This window comes from Schistocerca serialis, chromosome 7 (assembly GCF_023864345.2).
Source record: "Schistocerca serialis cubense isolate TAMUIC-IGC-003099 chromosome 7, iqSchSeri2.2, whole genome shotgun sequence".
NCBI lineage: Eukaryota > Metazoa > Arthropoda > Insecta > Orthoptera > Acrididae > Schistocerca > Schistocerca serialis.
Window position 1 is genome coordinate 248180098 of NC_064644.1, and position 16119 is coordinate 248196216.

The window sequence follows — 16119 nt, forward strand, 5'->3', positions numbered from 1 at the left end:
TATGAAAAAGATAGATATCAAGACATAATTTATCAGAACAATTATAAAGGATGGATTATGAAAATACACAATTTATTTAGCATTGTTTTCAAAACTTCAATTTTGTCACACACAGCTTTGAGCAGATCTAAAGAAAATTATTTTATGCAGGTGTGGGTTCAATATTGTGTTGTTAGCAATGATATCAGTTTAAAGGAGTTGATTCTTGGTTATTGATGGAACAGTGTACATGATTACACAAGGACACACATTTACATTTATTTTACATGCCCTAGATCTTGAGATAGTTACTGTTTCAAATATTTTATTCACATTTTGTAATGTGTTGTAGAATGAAGAATCTACACCCAGCAAAGAAACTATGTAGTAATTGAAAATGAATCAAGAACTTAACAAAACCCACAAAGAAATTAAGTGATGATATAAGATATAATGGTGTGAGGTTTACAGACAAAATGGAGAGTTTATTATTACGTAATGGGCTGTTAATTACTACAAAACAGTCACAGTTTTTTCAGTTATTTTCCCAGTATTTAAGAATGGAGTTTTCTCTGGAAATAATACAACTACACAAAACAGGGTATATGAGGGAGTGAGGCATGGTTTTCCTACACTTAATCAAGCCATTCCCGGAAGAGTCGCCAAAGCAAAATACATTTGGCTGCTCAGTGGCCAGCCTGTGTCTGACTCCCGGTCTTTTTAATTTCCAATATTTGAGGCATTCAGAATGCAAATGGTGCAAGTTCAGAGATGTTAGAGGGTAATAAAAGTAAAAAGACAGCATAAACTTTACAAACATAATTTACTTTATTTTGAAACAGACATGCAAACAGCATACACGAACTGGAAACGGCAACAATGATCGCAATGGAAAAAACTGACTTGCTTCAGTAGTCTCCTGAAAATGCAAACAAAATTGTACACAATATAACAGCTCGATGTTTAATACCTTCAGATATGTTCCTATACTGAATACATTTACCTATGTATTCACATATGGAACAATTCATCAATACCTTCAGACTCAGCATCATTTTCAACAAACTGTTTCTGACGTATTTTTGCAATGCAAGAAGTATGTTTGAAGAAAGAGAGCTGTATGAGAAAAATTAAAGGCAGCAAATCCGACAAACTTTTCTTCTTTCCATCTGTAACTACTCAACACTGCTTATAGAGGTCTTGTTCCAATAGCTGACTACTGGTCTTCTTTTACCTTTCCTTGTCAAATTAATTTCATGGACCTGTATATCAGGTTTGATGCCGTTTTTGTATTTTGGTGAACACGCACATTCCTTTTTGCTCTCCATGCACTGATGTCAAGCCAATTCACTTTGTGGACATCAACAGTTTTCTTCCAGTTTACAATGGTTGTTTGCTATTTCTTTGTGCATAAAACATCAGTATGCATTGTGTGAACTATTTTAACCCTTTATTTGGCAGTGTTGCTCTCAAGCAACATCAAATTTATGTTGGGCTTATGGGACAACAAACACTTCCCAGTGCCTTTTACTGGCATTGTCACCTCCAGGCAACGTTCCTTTACACACTGCGAATGCCAGTTGTTGTAATAGTTCCAGGTTTTCCACACAAGATGGCATTTTGTGCAGTGGTGTTACAGAGATCTCCTCGTGTGAGCAACAAGGGTGTCTTATTTTGATTCTGGAAGAGCGGATTTCAATAAATTGGCAGTAATCTTAGTAGATTTTCTAGAAGAAATACCCAGAGGTGACTTTACAGCAGAAATATTTCAATCTAATATTGTTTTGAATTACGTAAATAGTATAAAACTTTTATGTTGCCTGTGAGCAAAATTGCCCATAGTTGGGACATGTGCCATTAGTATATTACATATGCTTACGACGTGACAGAGTAGACATTTTTATTTTCAGGGGCTTTTATAGCTATGGATGACAGAATATTTTATGGAATTAATTTTAGTAAGGTGGGCAGACAATAAAATCGTGACACTTGCAAGCTCAATTTGTGGTGTCCAACCACTCTCAACAGTAAAACGATGGGACAGCAATGAAAAAAGAAGAATTGATGTGCCCTGTCCCAGTATTGTATGTCAGTACAACAAGCATATGGGAGGAGTTGATCTTGCTGGTATGCTGATAGAGCTATACAGAGTACCAATGAAAACTTGGCATTGGTACATCAGATTGTTTGGATTTATGCCAGATCTGAGTGTTGTAAATGCCTGGCTGGTATTTCGAAGAGAATCTCTGGACAAGAAGACCTCATTGAAATCATTCAGGGCAGATATTGCCAATGGTTTGATGTTTCAGGGAAAAGGGAAGTAGGAAGCCCCTCAATAGACATAACACCACCACAAAAGAAGAGGAGGAAGCCAACAGCTCCGAATGTTACAAAAGATGTCCGATTTGATAACATGGAGCATTGACCTGTATACGATCCCAAAGGTCATTGTCGTTATTGTCCATCTGGATATTCTACAGTCATGTGTTCAAAATGCAATCTAGTATTGTGCTTCATTCCAAAGAGGAACTGTTTCCAAACATTCCATTGCAAAAAGAACTAGAAGGGAAAATGAAACAGTTCTATTACACAGCAGGAATGCATAAATGTGTTTATAAATTAAATTATTCACGTACAGGAAATCATTTGCTTGAGGTTATTGGCAAACACATTTTTTTCTATAATATGTATAGATGTGGTCTACTGCTGGCAATGTTGCTTGTAAGCAACATTTCATTATTTTCATAATTTTTGTCAAAAATTTCTATAAAACTGACATGTACATAAAACCATTCTTTTCATCAAATGAATGTATTCCAAAGTTGTACATATACAGATTCCTCTTTTAGTATGGTGTTGATGCGGACAGTTTCAGAAATGGGAGTGCCTTCTGTAGATCAAAGGTCAGCACATACAAGTCATTTGAAATATTATCTGCATCTGATTTCAAATTCTCCCTAGCCTGAGCAGCTTTTCATGAGTATACATCTCTTTCCTACATCATTGACAGCAATGCAGCTTTGTTCTGTTCCATTTAAATCTTCTTGTTAATTTTATCACATGAACTGCACCTGTCTTTTGATGGTCACTTGAAATGGAGATTTAATTATGATGAAAAGACGTAGTAATAGAACAATTTTTGAGGACTTACACCACTTGTATTCCGATCACCTCAGTTCTTGCCTTCAAGGTACATGTCCTCTTTGCAATGAATGCAGTAATATTGTTGTTATAAATATCGTATTTTTTAGAGTTTCATTTCGTGTTTTCCGTAATTTACAACCTACATTAAGTGAATAAATATTGGTGGAGTGTTTATAAGCTAGAACTTTGTTTGCCGTTTAATCATTGTGTGTTGTTTTGGATGCATTATAGTGCTTTACATAATTTCCTGACAGCATTGGTTTAAGAGAGTTGTTAAAAAATATTGTGCATGCCAGGCTTGTAGGTTGGTGTTTCACTGGAGAGACTGAAGCAGGGAAGCTAAAAATGTGTCAGATTAAGCTCTTCCATGGAGTTGTAGATTACTTAGTCAAGAAAAGAAATTCGTGGAACGGGGAAGAAATATTTGTGCCCTCTAGGCAGCATTAGAAATGGCATATATTGAATTACATATGTTGAAGAGAAAAGAGACAATGGGAGCTGGGAGAAGGTGACAAGTAATACACAGAAGGTGGAAATCATAGAAATCACATTTCAAATTCCAGTTAGCAATCCCATTTGACTTGCTAAATGAAGTAGGACAAGAGCCTCAATCAGTTTCTGAGCTTAATACGGTGCAGTAGACTTGTAGGAATTGCTTTAATGCTAGGAGAATAAAGGGGCCTTATGCAGAGATTCTGATGGTGAGCATAAAGTACTTAGCAGGAAACAGCATGGCTAGCAACATAGAATATAGCATTAAAGGTGACCGGGAGGAAAAAAGAGCAACAATGCACATGCTCATGAGGTGTTTGTCAAAGTTTTGTAGTGACATGACCAGCCCTGACTTAATACGGCTGTTAGCCATGTGAACAAAGAGCTTGGCGAATTGCTTTTGACTGAAATGAAGTCTCATATCTGTGATGCACCTGTTGCTGCATTGGGAGATGGGGATACACTAATCATGGCCTGCGCCTAAATAGGAGGAAGGACAAAAGATTACCTGAGCATTTTGTAGAAAATATAAGGAGGGGCGGGGCGGGGGGGGAGGGGGGGGGGGTGGCAGGGTGGCACAAGCACACAAATCCCTGTATCCCTGTGATTACTGGAATCAAAGGGGCACATATTTACATATTTTAGTTCAGCATCAGGTTACAGACAGAGAATATTGAAAGAAATTAAAGCAGTAGAAGACCATAATATATATAACAGTTTCCAGAAAAATAAAATTAGTTTGTTTCGTCAGAACAGTGGGGGTTTAAAAACAGTATAGATGAACTTATTGAATGCCTAGAAGATGTGAAAAATCTTGTTCTGTCCCTCTCTGAACACCATGTAACCACAGGGATTGAGAAGTTAAATACCTTGCATCATTTTAGTGTATGAAGTTAACATGGTAAAAGGAGCAGTTCCAACATACGTAGAAGTTGGACACAAGGTCAAAGGGACCAATGACCTCAGAAGTTTGGTCCCATAGGAACTTACCACCACCAAGGTCAAAAACATTGAAAACAAATACTTTTTGTGTTGATCAGATCCTAGAATCATGTGCTTGAGAAGTGTTACTGAAAAACATATCTCTGATAATTATAAAAGTCTACAGATCCCCTTTAGGAAACTTTCAGCTATTTATGAGAAATCCAGATGCATTTTTTGAGCTGCCTGTCAGACACGAAGAAACATTAGTTCATGGAGATTTCAACGTAGATTTCTTAAAAGATACAGACAGGAAAAATGAACTAGAATTATTGTTTGGGCATTTCAATTTAATTTCAGTAGTCAATTTTCCAACTCGTGTGCAGAAAAGTAGTAGGACACTGCTTGATAATGTTTTTATAGACAGAGCTTAAGTTGAAACAATTAATATGAACTCAATTGCTAATGGACCACAGTATCTGATCATGATGCACAATTCATGGAAATAAACAGTATGGTGCCTTACTACTATGAGGTAGGTTCGAACCAAACAGTGAGGCTTATAAAGAACAGGACACAACATTTTATGAGCAAGCTAAAATGGTTGGTGTGGGACGAGACATATTTAGAAAGAGAGACTATGTCAAATTCAGTTTCTCCATAAGAAATTTGTGTTAATATTTGAAAGTCCCCCTCATGAACTGTGGACCTTGCCGTTGGTGGGGAGGCTTGCGTGCCTCAGCGATACAGATGGCCGTACCGTAGGTGCAACCACAACAGAGGGGTATCTGTTGAGAGGCCAGACAAACGTGTGGTTCCTGAAGAGGGGCAGCAGCCTTTTCAGTAGTTGCAGGGGCAACAGTGTGGATGATTGACTGATCTGGCAATGCAACACTAACCAAAACGGCCTTGCTGTGCTGGTACTGCGAACGGCTGAAAGCAAGGGGAAACTACAGCCGTAATTTTTCCCGAGGGCATGCAGCTTTACTGTATGGTTAAATGATGATGGCGTCCTCTTGGGTAAAATATTCCGGAGGTAAAATAGTCCCCCATTTGGATATCTGGGTGGGGACTACTCAAGAGGACGTCATTACCAGGAGAAAGAAAACTGGCGTTCTACGGATCGGAGCGTGGAATGTCAGATCCCTTAATTGGGCACGTAGGTTAGAAAACTTAAAAAGGGAGATGGATAGGTTGAAGTTAGATATAGTGGGAATTAGTGAAGTTCGGCAGGAGGAACAAGGCTTTTGGTCAGGTGAATACAGGGTTATAAATACAAAATCAAATAGGGGTAACGCAGGAGTAGGTTTAATAATACATAAAAAATAGAAGTGTGGGTAAGCTACTACCAATAGCATAGTGAACACATTATTGTAGCCAAGATAGATACGAAGCCCATGCCTACTACAGTAGTACAAGTTTATATGCCAACTAGCTCTGCAGATGATGAAGAAATTGATGAAATGTATGATGAGATAAAAGAAATTATTCAGGTAGCGAAGGGAGACGAAAATTTAATAGTCATGGGTGACTGGAATTCGAGAGTAGGAAAAGGGAGAGAAGGAAACATAGTGGGTGAATATGGACTGGGGGAGAGAAATGAAAGAGGAAGCCATCTGGTAGAATTTTGCACAGAGCATAATTTAATCATAGCTAACACTTGGTTCAAGAATCATAAAAGAAGGTTGTATACATGGAAAAATCCTGGAGATACTGGAAGGTATCAGATAGATTATATAATGGTAAGACAGAGATTTGGGAACCAGGTTTTAAATTGTAAAACATTTCCAGGGGGGGATGTGGACTCTGACCACAATCTATTGGTTATGAACTGTAGATTAAAACTGAAGAAACTGCAAAAAGGTGGGAATTTAAGGAGATGGGACCTGGATAAACTGACTAAACCAGAGGTTGTACAGAGTTTCAGGGACAGCATAAGGGAACAATTGACAGGAATGAGGGAAAGAAATACAGTAGAAGAAGAATGGGTAGCTCTGAGGGCTGAAGTAGTGAAGGCAGCAGAGGATCAAGTAGGTAAAAAGACGAGGGCTAGTAGAAATCCTTGGGTAACAGAAGAAATATTGAATTTAATTGATGAAAGGAGAAAACATAAAAACACAGTAAATGAAGCAGGCAAAAGGGAATACAAACGTCTCAAAAATGAGATCGACAGGAAGTGCAAAATGGCTAAGCAGGGATGGCTAGAGGACAAATGTAAGGATGCAGAGGCTTATCTCACTAGGGGTAAGATAGATACTGCCTACAGGAAAGTTAGAGAGACCTTTGGAGAAAAGAGAGCCACTTATATGAATATCAAGAGCTCAGATGGAAACCCAGTTCTAAGCAAAGAAGGGAAAGCAGAAAGGTGGAAGGAGTATATAGAGGGTCTATACAAGGGCAATGTACTTGAGGACAATATTATGGAAATGGAAGAGGATGTAGATGAAGATGAAATGGGAGATACGACACTGCGTGAAGAGTTTGACAGAGCACCGAAAGACCTAAGCTGAAACAAGGCCCCGGGAGTAGACAACATTCCATTGGAACTACTGACGGCCTTGGGAGAGCCAGTCCTGACAAAACTCTACCATCTGGTGAGCAAGATGTATGAGACAGGCGAAATGCCCTCAGACTTCAAGAAGAATATAATAATTCCAATCCCAAAGAAAGCAGGTGTTGACAGATGTGAAAATTACTGAACTATCAGTTTAATAAGTCACAGCTGCAACATACTAACGCGAATTCTTTACAGACGAATGGAAAAACTGGTAGAAGCCGACCTCGGTGAAGATCAGTTTGGATTCCGCAGAAATGTTGGAACACGTGAGGCAATACTGACCCTACGACTTATCTTAAAAAAGAGATTAAGGAAAGTCAAACCTACATTTCTAGCATTTGTACAGTTAGAGAAAGCTTTTGACAATGTTGACTGGAATACTCTCTTTCAAATTCTAAGGGTGACAGGGGTAAAATACAGGGAGCGAAAGGCTATTTACAATTTGTACAGAAACCAGATGGCAGTTATAAGAATCGTGGGGCATGAAAGGGAAGCAGCAGTTGGGAAGGGAGTGAGACAGGGTTGTAACCTGTCCCCGATGTTATTCAATCTGTATATTGAGCAAGCAGTAAAGGAAACAAAAGAAAAGTTCAGAGTAGGTATTAAAATCCATGAAGAAGAAATAAAAACTTTGAGGTTCGCGAATGACATTGTAATTCTGTCAGAGACAGCAAAGGACCTGGAAGAGCAATTGAACGGAATGGACAGTGTTTTGAAAGGAGGATATAAGATGAACATCAACAAAAGCAAAACGAGGATAATGGAATGTAGTCGAATTAAGTCGGGTGATGCTGAGGGAATTAGATTAGGAAATGAGATGCTTAAAGGAGTTTTGCTATTTGGGGAGCAAAATAACTGATGATGGTCGAAGTGGAGAGGATATAAAATGTAGACTGGCAATGGCAAGGAAAGCGTTTCTGAAGAAGAGAAACTTGTTAACATCGAGTATAGATTTAAGTGTCAGGAAGTCGTTTCTGAAAGTATTTGTATCGAGTGTAGCCATGTATGCAAGTGAAACATGGACGATAAATAGTTTGGATAAGAAGAGAATATAAACTTTCGAAATGTGGTGCTACAGAAGAATGTGGATGATTAGTTGGGTAGATCACATAACTAATGAGGAGGTATTGAATAGAATTGGGGAGAGGAGAAGTTTGTGGCACAACTTGACAAGAAGAAGGGACCGGTCGGTAGGACATGTTCTGAGGCATCAAGGGATCACAAATTTAGCATTGGGGGGCAGTGTGGAGGGTAAAAATCGTAGAGGGAGACCAAGAGATGAATACACTAAGAAGATTCAGAAGGATGTAGGTTGCAGTGAGTACTGGGAAATGAAGAAGCTTGCACAGGATAGAGTAGCATGGAGAGCTGCATCAAACCAGTCTCAGGACTGAAGACAACAACAACAACAACAACAACAATTTGAAAGTTGTTTTCCTAAAATTTATCCAGAAGATCCATCAAAAAAAAAAAAAAGAACGACACATATAAGCTGTGGATAACTAAGGGAATTAAAATCTCATTTACAAGGAAGAGGAAAATTTACAGTAAAGGTCAACGTCAGTCAAGATCTGACATTACTTGCACATTACAAAAAATACTGTAGCATTTTGAGGAAAGTCACTAAAACGTCCAGAAGTATGCAAGTCCTGACAGAAATAAATAATGCAGATAGTCTGATTAAACAAAGGAAAATCCAGAATGGAATGTAACAATATTATGAGAAGGAAAGTTGCTACTCACCATATAGCGGAGTCGCTGAGTCGCGCATCACAGATAGTAAGATTACAATTACATGGAGCATTGTCAAATGGGAGAAAGGACAGCCAGTCAGTGTGGAAGATTCCACAACAATTAAAGTACATGACAATGTTATGATAGACAATTCACAAGTTGCAAGCACCTTTAACAGTCACTTTCTAAACATAGCAGCAAATACAGGATTACATGGTTCAGTTGACGAAGCAAGAGAATATATTAAAAATTTCATTCCACAAAATTTAAAAGAGGAAGTTTCAAAGCTTTTTTCCATAATGTTTGATGTCAATTTAATCATTGTAATTAATTAGTTCTCTTTGTCATTGGGGCTGAGAGCCTGCACAGGTTGTAATCGATAGGGCTTGAACAGCAAAATCTGTCTCAGAACTTTACATACACCTGGTTATGGTATTCCAAGTTCTCGACTGGCTCTATTGGTAAACTCATTGGGACTGTGCACAAAACTTTCTCGAAGCCGTCGGACATCATCCTCTGACACATTTGGTTGGCCTGTGCTTTTTCCTTTACACACTCTCTCAGTCTGTTTAAATTGCTTGAACCAAAGGCTAATGCTTTTGCGAGTTGGTGGTTGAATACCGAATTTGATATTAAATGCCCGCTGCACTGAAATTTGTGATCCACTTTTTGCGAACTCAAGAATGCAGAAAACCCTGTGCCCCAGAGTTGCCATCTCACTCACAACTGACAGTGAAATGGAACGATAGCCCTATTGCTGTGCGAAATCTACCGGCCACTTCTGAAACCATCACTGCCCGCCCGCCAAAAACTTTGAAACTTCCTCTTTTGATTGGTATAAAGCTTGTTCATTTTGGATTTGTACTTGAATACATGTGAATTTTTGAAAACGGGTCCATCATTTAGAATAACCTTGTACAATCACTCATCAAACAGTACAAGCCTTAATAAAAATATTCCACCAGTTGATATTTTTTGTGATTTTTTAAGGCATTTGATTGAATCGATCATGTTACTCTCTTGAAAAAACTCAAGTATTATGGAAGTGATGGCTATAAGTATAGCTGGTTTGAATCTTACTTAACAAACAGAAAGCAAAATGCTGTGCTGAATAATTCAGACATTGTCAGGAAGGTAAAAATTTTTCATGACTGGGGGAAAATAACAGAGTGTGTCCCGAAGGGTTCAAGTTTGTGTCCCCTCCTATTCCTTACATATCTGAATGGCATTCCACTTAACATTCAACAAGCAAAATCATTACTTTCGGCACACGATTCTAGAGTTATAATAAATCCCATTAGAGAAAAGGCAAAAGAAGGGTTTGTCAATAATATTTTCCAAAGAATTATTAAGTTGTTAACTGAAAATGGGCTCTCCCTTAATTTAAAAACAGGCTGGATTCAGTTCCGTACAGCAAAAAAGAGAGATACCAACAACAGATGTAGCACATGAACAGGCATCACACAAATTTTTGGGTGTACATATGATGAAAACTTGAACTGGAAGAAAAATACTTCTGAGCTTCTCAAACAAATAAGTTCAGTTACATTTGCTCTTCGTATAATTGCTAATCTTCGAAACGAAGTTATCAACCTACTGATATTTTGCATACTTCCGCTCAAATGTCTTGCCCGAATAACTTTCTGGGGAACTCATCACTCAGAAACAATTGATTGCAGAAAAGAGAGCAGTAAAAATAATATGTGGCATTCATCCATGGACTTTGCATAGGTACCTCTTCAAGGAGTTAGGCATTTCAACTACACTATCACAACTTATATATTCACATATGAAATTTGTGATAAATAATCCACCACAATCTGAGTAGAAGTGACGTACATAACCACAACAATAGGGAGAAAAATGACCTTTATTACCAATTGTTAAATCCAACAATGCCTCGGAAAGCAGCCAACAAAAAATTTTGATCACTTGCCCAATAACATAAAATGCCTGACAGGTAGTGAAGCAAGTTTTAAATCCAATTTAGAATAATTTCTCTTGAACAATTCCACCTATTCCAGTGTCGAATTTCTACTTAAAAACTGATAGAAAAAAATTACATGCAGGTACATGAGTAGGACAAAAAATAATAATTGATTCCCAATCTTAGTACAGCATTGTTTAAGTATCAATCAAAAATATTCCATTTTTGTCTGTTAGTTGCATCTTCTATATATTATTTGAACAATTCTTTAATCAAAATGATGTAGAACGACTCATTCCACATCATTTCAAATGATATATGGAAGATGTAACTAACTGAAAAAAAAAAGGAATATTTTTGATTGGAAACTAAACAATGCTGTGCTAAGATTAGGAGTCTATTTTCTGTGATTCCCAACTATTTATGTTCTTCTGGAAGAATGTGTTAAGGACTAACATGTTGTTCTTGGCAAGTAACCACAAACAATTGAATGTTGTTGTTGTTGTCTTCAGTCTTGAGACTGATTTGATGCAGCTCTCCATGCTAATCTATCCTGTGCAAGCTCCAAAATTGAAACAGAAACAAAAAAATGGAAATAAAAATGGCACAACAGGCAGAAACTCGGAAATGTTTTTGAGAATTTATTTAAGAATAGGGATGTGTATCAGAATATTAAGTTAACAAAAGTACCATTACAAGAATATATTATTAATCACAATATACAGACGTTAAGTTGCAGACAGTAACAATGAAAAGACTGCTATGCATTTCAGCTTTTGGCCAAATGGCTTTCTTCCACACACACACACACACACACACACACACACACACACACACAAACCAAGTTTTGTCTCTGGTTGCAGTGGCCGAACTAAGTCGTAAACACGCCTGATGGGAGCAGCAATGAGGTGGCAGGGTAAGGATTAGGCATGGGGCAGGGTAGGAGGACAGAAGATTGGAGTGGGGGAAGGCACAGTCCTGCTTGTGGGCTTGGGATATGGTTGGGACATGGTAGAGCTACTAGGCACAGTCGGGAGGTTTGAGTGTGGGGGGAAGGGGGAGGGGGGGAAGGGAAGAAGAGAAGTAGAGATGGTGAGAAAAGACTTTGTGTGTGTGTGTGTGTGTGTGTGTGTGTGTGTGTGGGTGGGTGGGTGCGCGTGCTGGTGGAACAGAAGCTGTGTAGTGCAGGAGTGGGAGCAGAGAAGAGGATTGGCATGCAAACGATGGCAGGCTGAGGGCAGGGGGGGTTACGGGAACATAGGACATACTACAGAGAGAGTTTCCACCTGCACAATTCAGAAAAGTTGGTGATGGTAGTAAGGATCCAGGTGGTACAAGATGTGAAGCAGTCACTGAAGTAAAACACATTATGTTGGGCAGCATGTTAAGGAATTGGGTTGTCCAGCTGTCTCTCAGCCACCAACAAACTGTGTAGGTGGTAGTGGAAGGAGGAATGGTATAGATCTTGCATCTGGGTATGTTGCAGGGATATGAGCCATGGGGCAAGGGGTTAGCAGCCAGGATGGAATAGGATCAGATAAGGATAATGCACAGATTTGTGTGGGCACCAGAATATCATTGTGGGAGACGAGAGGAGAGCAATGGGAAGGATATTTCTCATTTCATGGCATGATGAGAGGTAGCTGAAACCCTGGCAGATAACATGATTCAGTTTCTCAAGTATTGGGTGCTACAGAGTCATGAGGGAGGAGTCATTATTTCTGGTATGACAGAGGGTTTGTGGAGAATAGTAGATGAGTGTGGGGACAAGGCACAAGAGATCTTTTTCTGGACAAGGGGGGGGGGGGGGGTTATTTCTTTCTGTGAAGGTCTCAGTGAGACTGTTTGGCATATCTGGGGCGGGGGGGGGGGGGGGGGGGGACTACTTGTCAGTACATTTGTGATGGCCACAGGTGGGTACGCTGCTGTATTTGAAGTGACTTCTGGGAAGATAATGATATTTTGGTGAGGGTGCCAGATGAGGCGTACAAAGCCATGTGAGCTACGAAGAAATAATTCCACATAAGAAGCTTCTATAGAGGTGTATAAAGCTGGAAGAAAATTGATATAAAAGATACTTGCACAATCATTTATAGAAAGTGTGCAAGGGAGACAGTTCCCATAACTGAAATAATGTTTCAATCATTCCGATTTGCGAGAATGGAGTTGGAGAAGCCATTAAAAACTGTACGGGGTGTTTCCGTAAGAGTGGGCAAAAATTTAACAGGACATAGAGGATGATCTACTGAACTATTTGAGGTAGGGGACCTGGGGTTGGAGAAGCCACCTTCAGGAGATAATAGGAACAAAATCACATTGCTGTGTACTTTTTTATTTATATTATGTGCAGTTAACTGCAAATACCATCAATGACACAATGAACATACCAGGGGTACTATATCTTACAAAATGCGCTGAACCTGACAGCCATCAACATCAATGCAAGTATGACATCAGAGAACAAGATTCTGACACATCCTGACAAATATACCTGGTGTGTTTCGAATCACGTCACAGCCCGCTACAATTTTAGCAACTAATTCCATCATCATACCCACTGGGGTCTCATACACAAGTGGCTTTATATATCCCAGTAGGAAAAACGCATGGGGATTCCAGTTAGGTGACCTCGCAGGCCATGGAACAGGACCTCCCCTTCCAATCCAGTGACTATATGAAATACAGCACTGAGATGGTTGCAGACATTCACACATAAGTGAGGTGGTGCACTGTCATGCGGAATGGGTCTGTCGCTGATTCATAGCATGTTCTGTAATGGGAAAATGTATATACGGTATCTTATGGACAAGTAAAATAAATAAAACCTGAATCACGACTGCCTAGTAATCAGGCTCGTTGTCCTTATTTCCTTGCGGGAAATAAAGAACTTACATGTAGTTTACTTCCATATCTCCTTAAGCTGGCTCCTATAACCCCAGGTTCCCTACCTCAAATTGTTCAATGGAGCATTCTCTATGTCCTGTTACATTTTTGCACACTCTTACAGAAACACCCTGCAAACCTATCAGCCTCTTCTCCATAATATTTAAGTTGGTCACGGGAATAATTAGTAACTACGTACAAAAAACTGGACTTAAACCAAGCGAAGGGACAAATTAGCTTTAGTTGTGGACATAGCACAATGGACCATCTGCAAGTCAGGTCACAAATTACAAACTAGAGAAACGAGTATGAATTATTACTTTACCGGGGCTCATGGATTTTGAGAAAGTTTTTGACTTGAATTTCAACTAAATCTATGTTAATAGCCCTTGAGAAAAACAACATTGATTCATTCACTGTTTGACTCACAGGAGAATGTTACCAAAATGCTGAGAAACTTGAGATAACAGATGCTTGAAGATGGACACCAACTATCCTGCAAGCACTTTCTAATGTAGCTTCAAGAACCAGTATGCAATAAGAAATTAAGGAATATAGTACAGCCGCCTATGTATACTTCCATAAGGTCTCAAAATACAATGTTAGACTGATTACAGCAAACACAGATGAATTTAATCAGTCTTTCTTCCTGCACCCCATATACAAATGAAACAGGAAGAAACCCTAATATGTGGTACAATAGAAAGCACCCTCTCCAAGCACTTCACAGTGATTTGTAGACTTGGTTACAATGGTGGATATAGATGTTAAGATGTTTATACTGAAGAAGACATATGTGAATGCTACAGCTTTCAATTAGAATATGTATGAAGATTCATAAATTTGAAACTTGAAGAAGAGATGGCAAGTGGAGATATCATAGAACCTTTTCTCAGCAGCCCTAGAGAAAGTTTTCATTACTTAAATTTAAAAAAAAAAAAGAAATGTGTGTCAATGGAACATACACGAATTACCTTTCTTTCGCTGATGACACTGTATGGTTTGCCTCTAGAACAGACAACTCTCAACAACTAAATGATAAAGTTAATTAACAGCATAAGTCGTGAAGGTACAAGAGCATTTTATGAAATGTATAAGAGTTTGGGTGGCATTAGTACCCTCAACGGCTTTTATAACTGAGCAGGGGTGATCAGTTCAAATAAGATATCATCAAAAATGAAGTTAGCATTTATTAGTTGAAATAGCAGTACAGTTCTGGTTTCAGATGATCATATTTTTTTGTGTCCGAGGTACTCCTGGAGCATTGTGAAATGACACAAGGTCTTATTAGACGTGCTTGCCTCACCACGAGTGTTTCCTCTGAGTCTGCAACATTGTGTACTGCGTCATGGATCCCTTCCTAGTTAAGTTGCATGGTGTGGTCTTTCCAACAGTACTCTTTCCGACAGTATTGTGATTCAGTCAGCCACACTTTTCAATAGGTACACCACCAGTTATGCTCCCATGTTTCCTATAGCTGCCACTGCAGCACGTGGGTATTGCCATGAACAATTACATCACTGACAATGAGGAGCAAACACCCCCTCTCTCTCAAGATCCAGCAGTTGGTGTACTTAAGTTCGAACATTCATACACTGAACCCATTCGTTATGTTTGCCAGTTGAATAACTTTAACAGACTTTCATAGTGGCCAGGGCTCGACATCTTCTGAACAGGCATTGTATTGACGAGTGACAGATTCATAAATCTCTTGTATCTGTATATATTTTTACATTCAAATCAACTGATGCTGCAAATACAGTAACGAAGTTATATATTATTTTTACTATTCGATTATCCACTACAGAACCACAGAGCATGCAAAGGAAAACATAACATAATCAACATGTATTTGATTTACATCCCAGGAAATGGGACAGTATGCATAGAGTGTCTACAGAAATGTACCAGACTGTAAAGCCCATTGTAAACTAATGAGTTATTCTGTGGATAGTAAATCCAGCAAATCAACAGCATTTGGGCTTTTGCTTTGTAGTCAGAACTTTTTTCTTTGAAGATTTCCTTGCGTTTTCTGAGGTCTTGTCCACCTTGTACCAGAGTGAAACTTAAAAAAAAATTAAGCAAGATGGAACCCTTCGGGAAGTTTGGAACTAAGCTTGAAAATAAATCACAATAAGAAGAAAACAATCTATAATCAACAGACTGACAAGAAAAATGTACAAATTAGTAACTGGATTATAGAGCTAGCTGACAAATTTTTGTAATCAGGGCAATTAAAGACAACGAGGATAGTTAAATACAATGAATGCATAGGCAGAAAAAGAAATATACAGAAAAGTAAAAGTGGCCTACAGCACATATGGTATACTGCACAGTGTTTTAAAAACTGAGCTTCCAAGTGTGAAACTGAAAGTTCACGATCAGTGTATATTACCAGTTTTGATCCATCCTGTTGGGATAATTTATATGTATGTGAAAGCACTGCAATACTATGAAGCTAGAGGAAAGATGGTTGACTCAA

General features: G+C 38.7%; 1 protein-coding gene across 2 annotated transcripts in view; it reads right to left on the bottom strand.

The window, feature by feature from the left end:
* LOC126412281 (myotubularin-related protein 10-B) overlaps positions 1-16119 on the bottom strand; it is a 124489-nt gene that overhangs the window by 95455 nt on the left and 12915 nt on the right. The window lies entirely within an intron of this gene.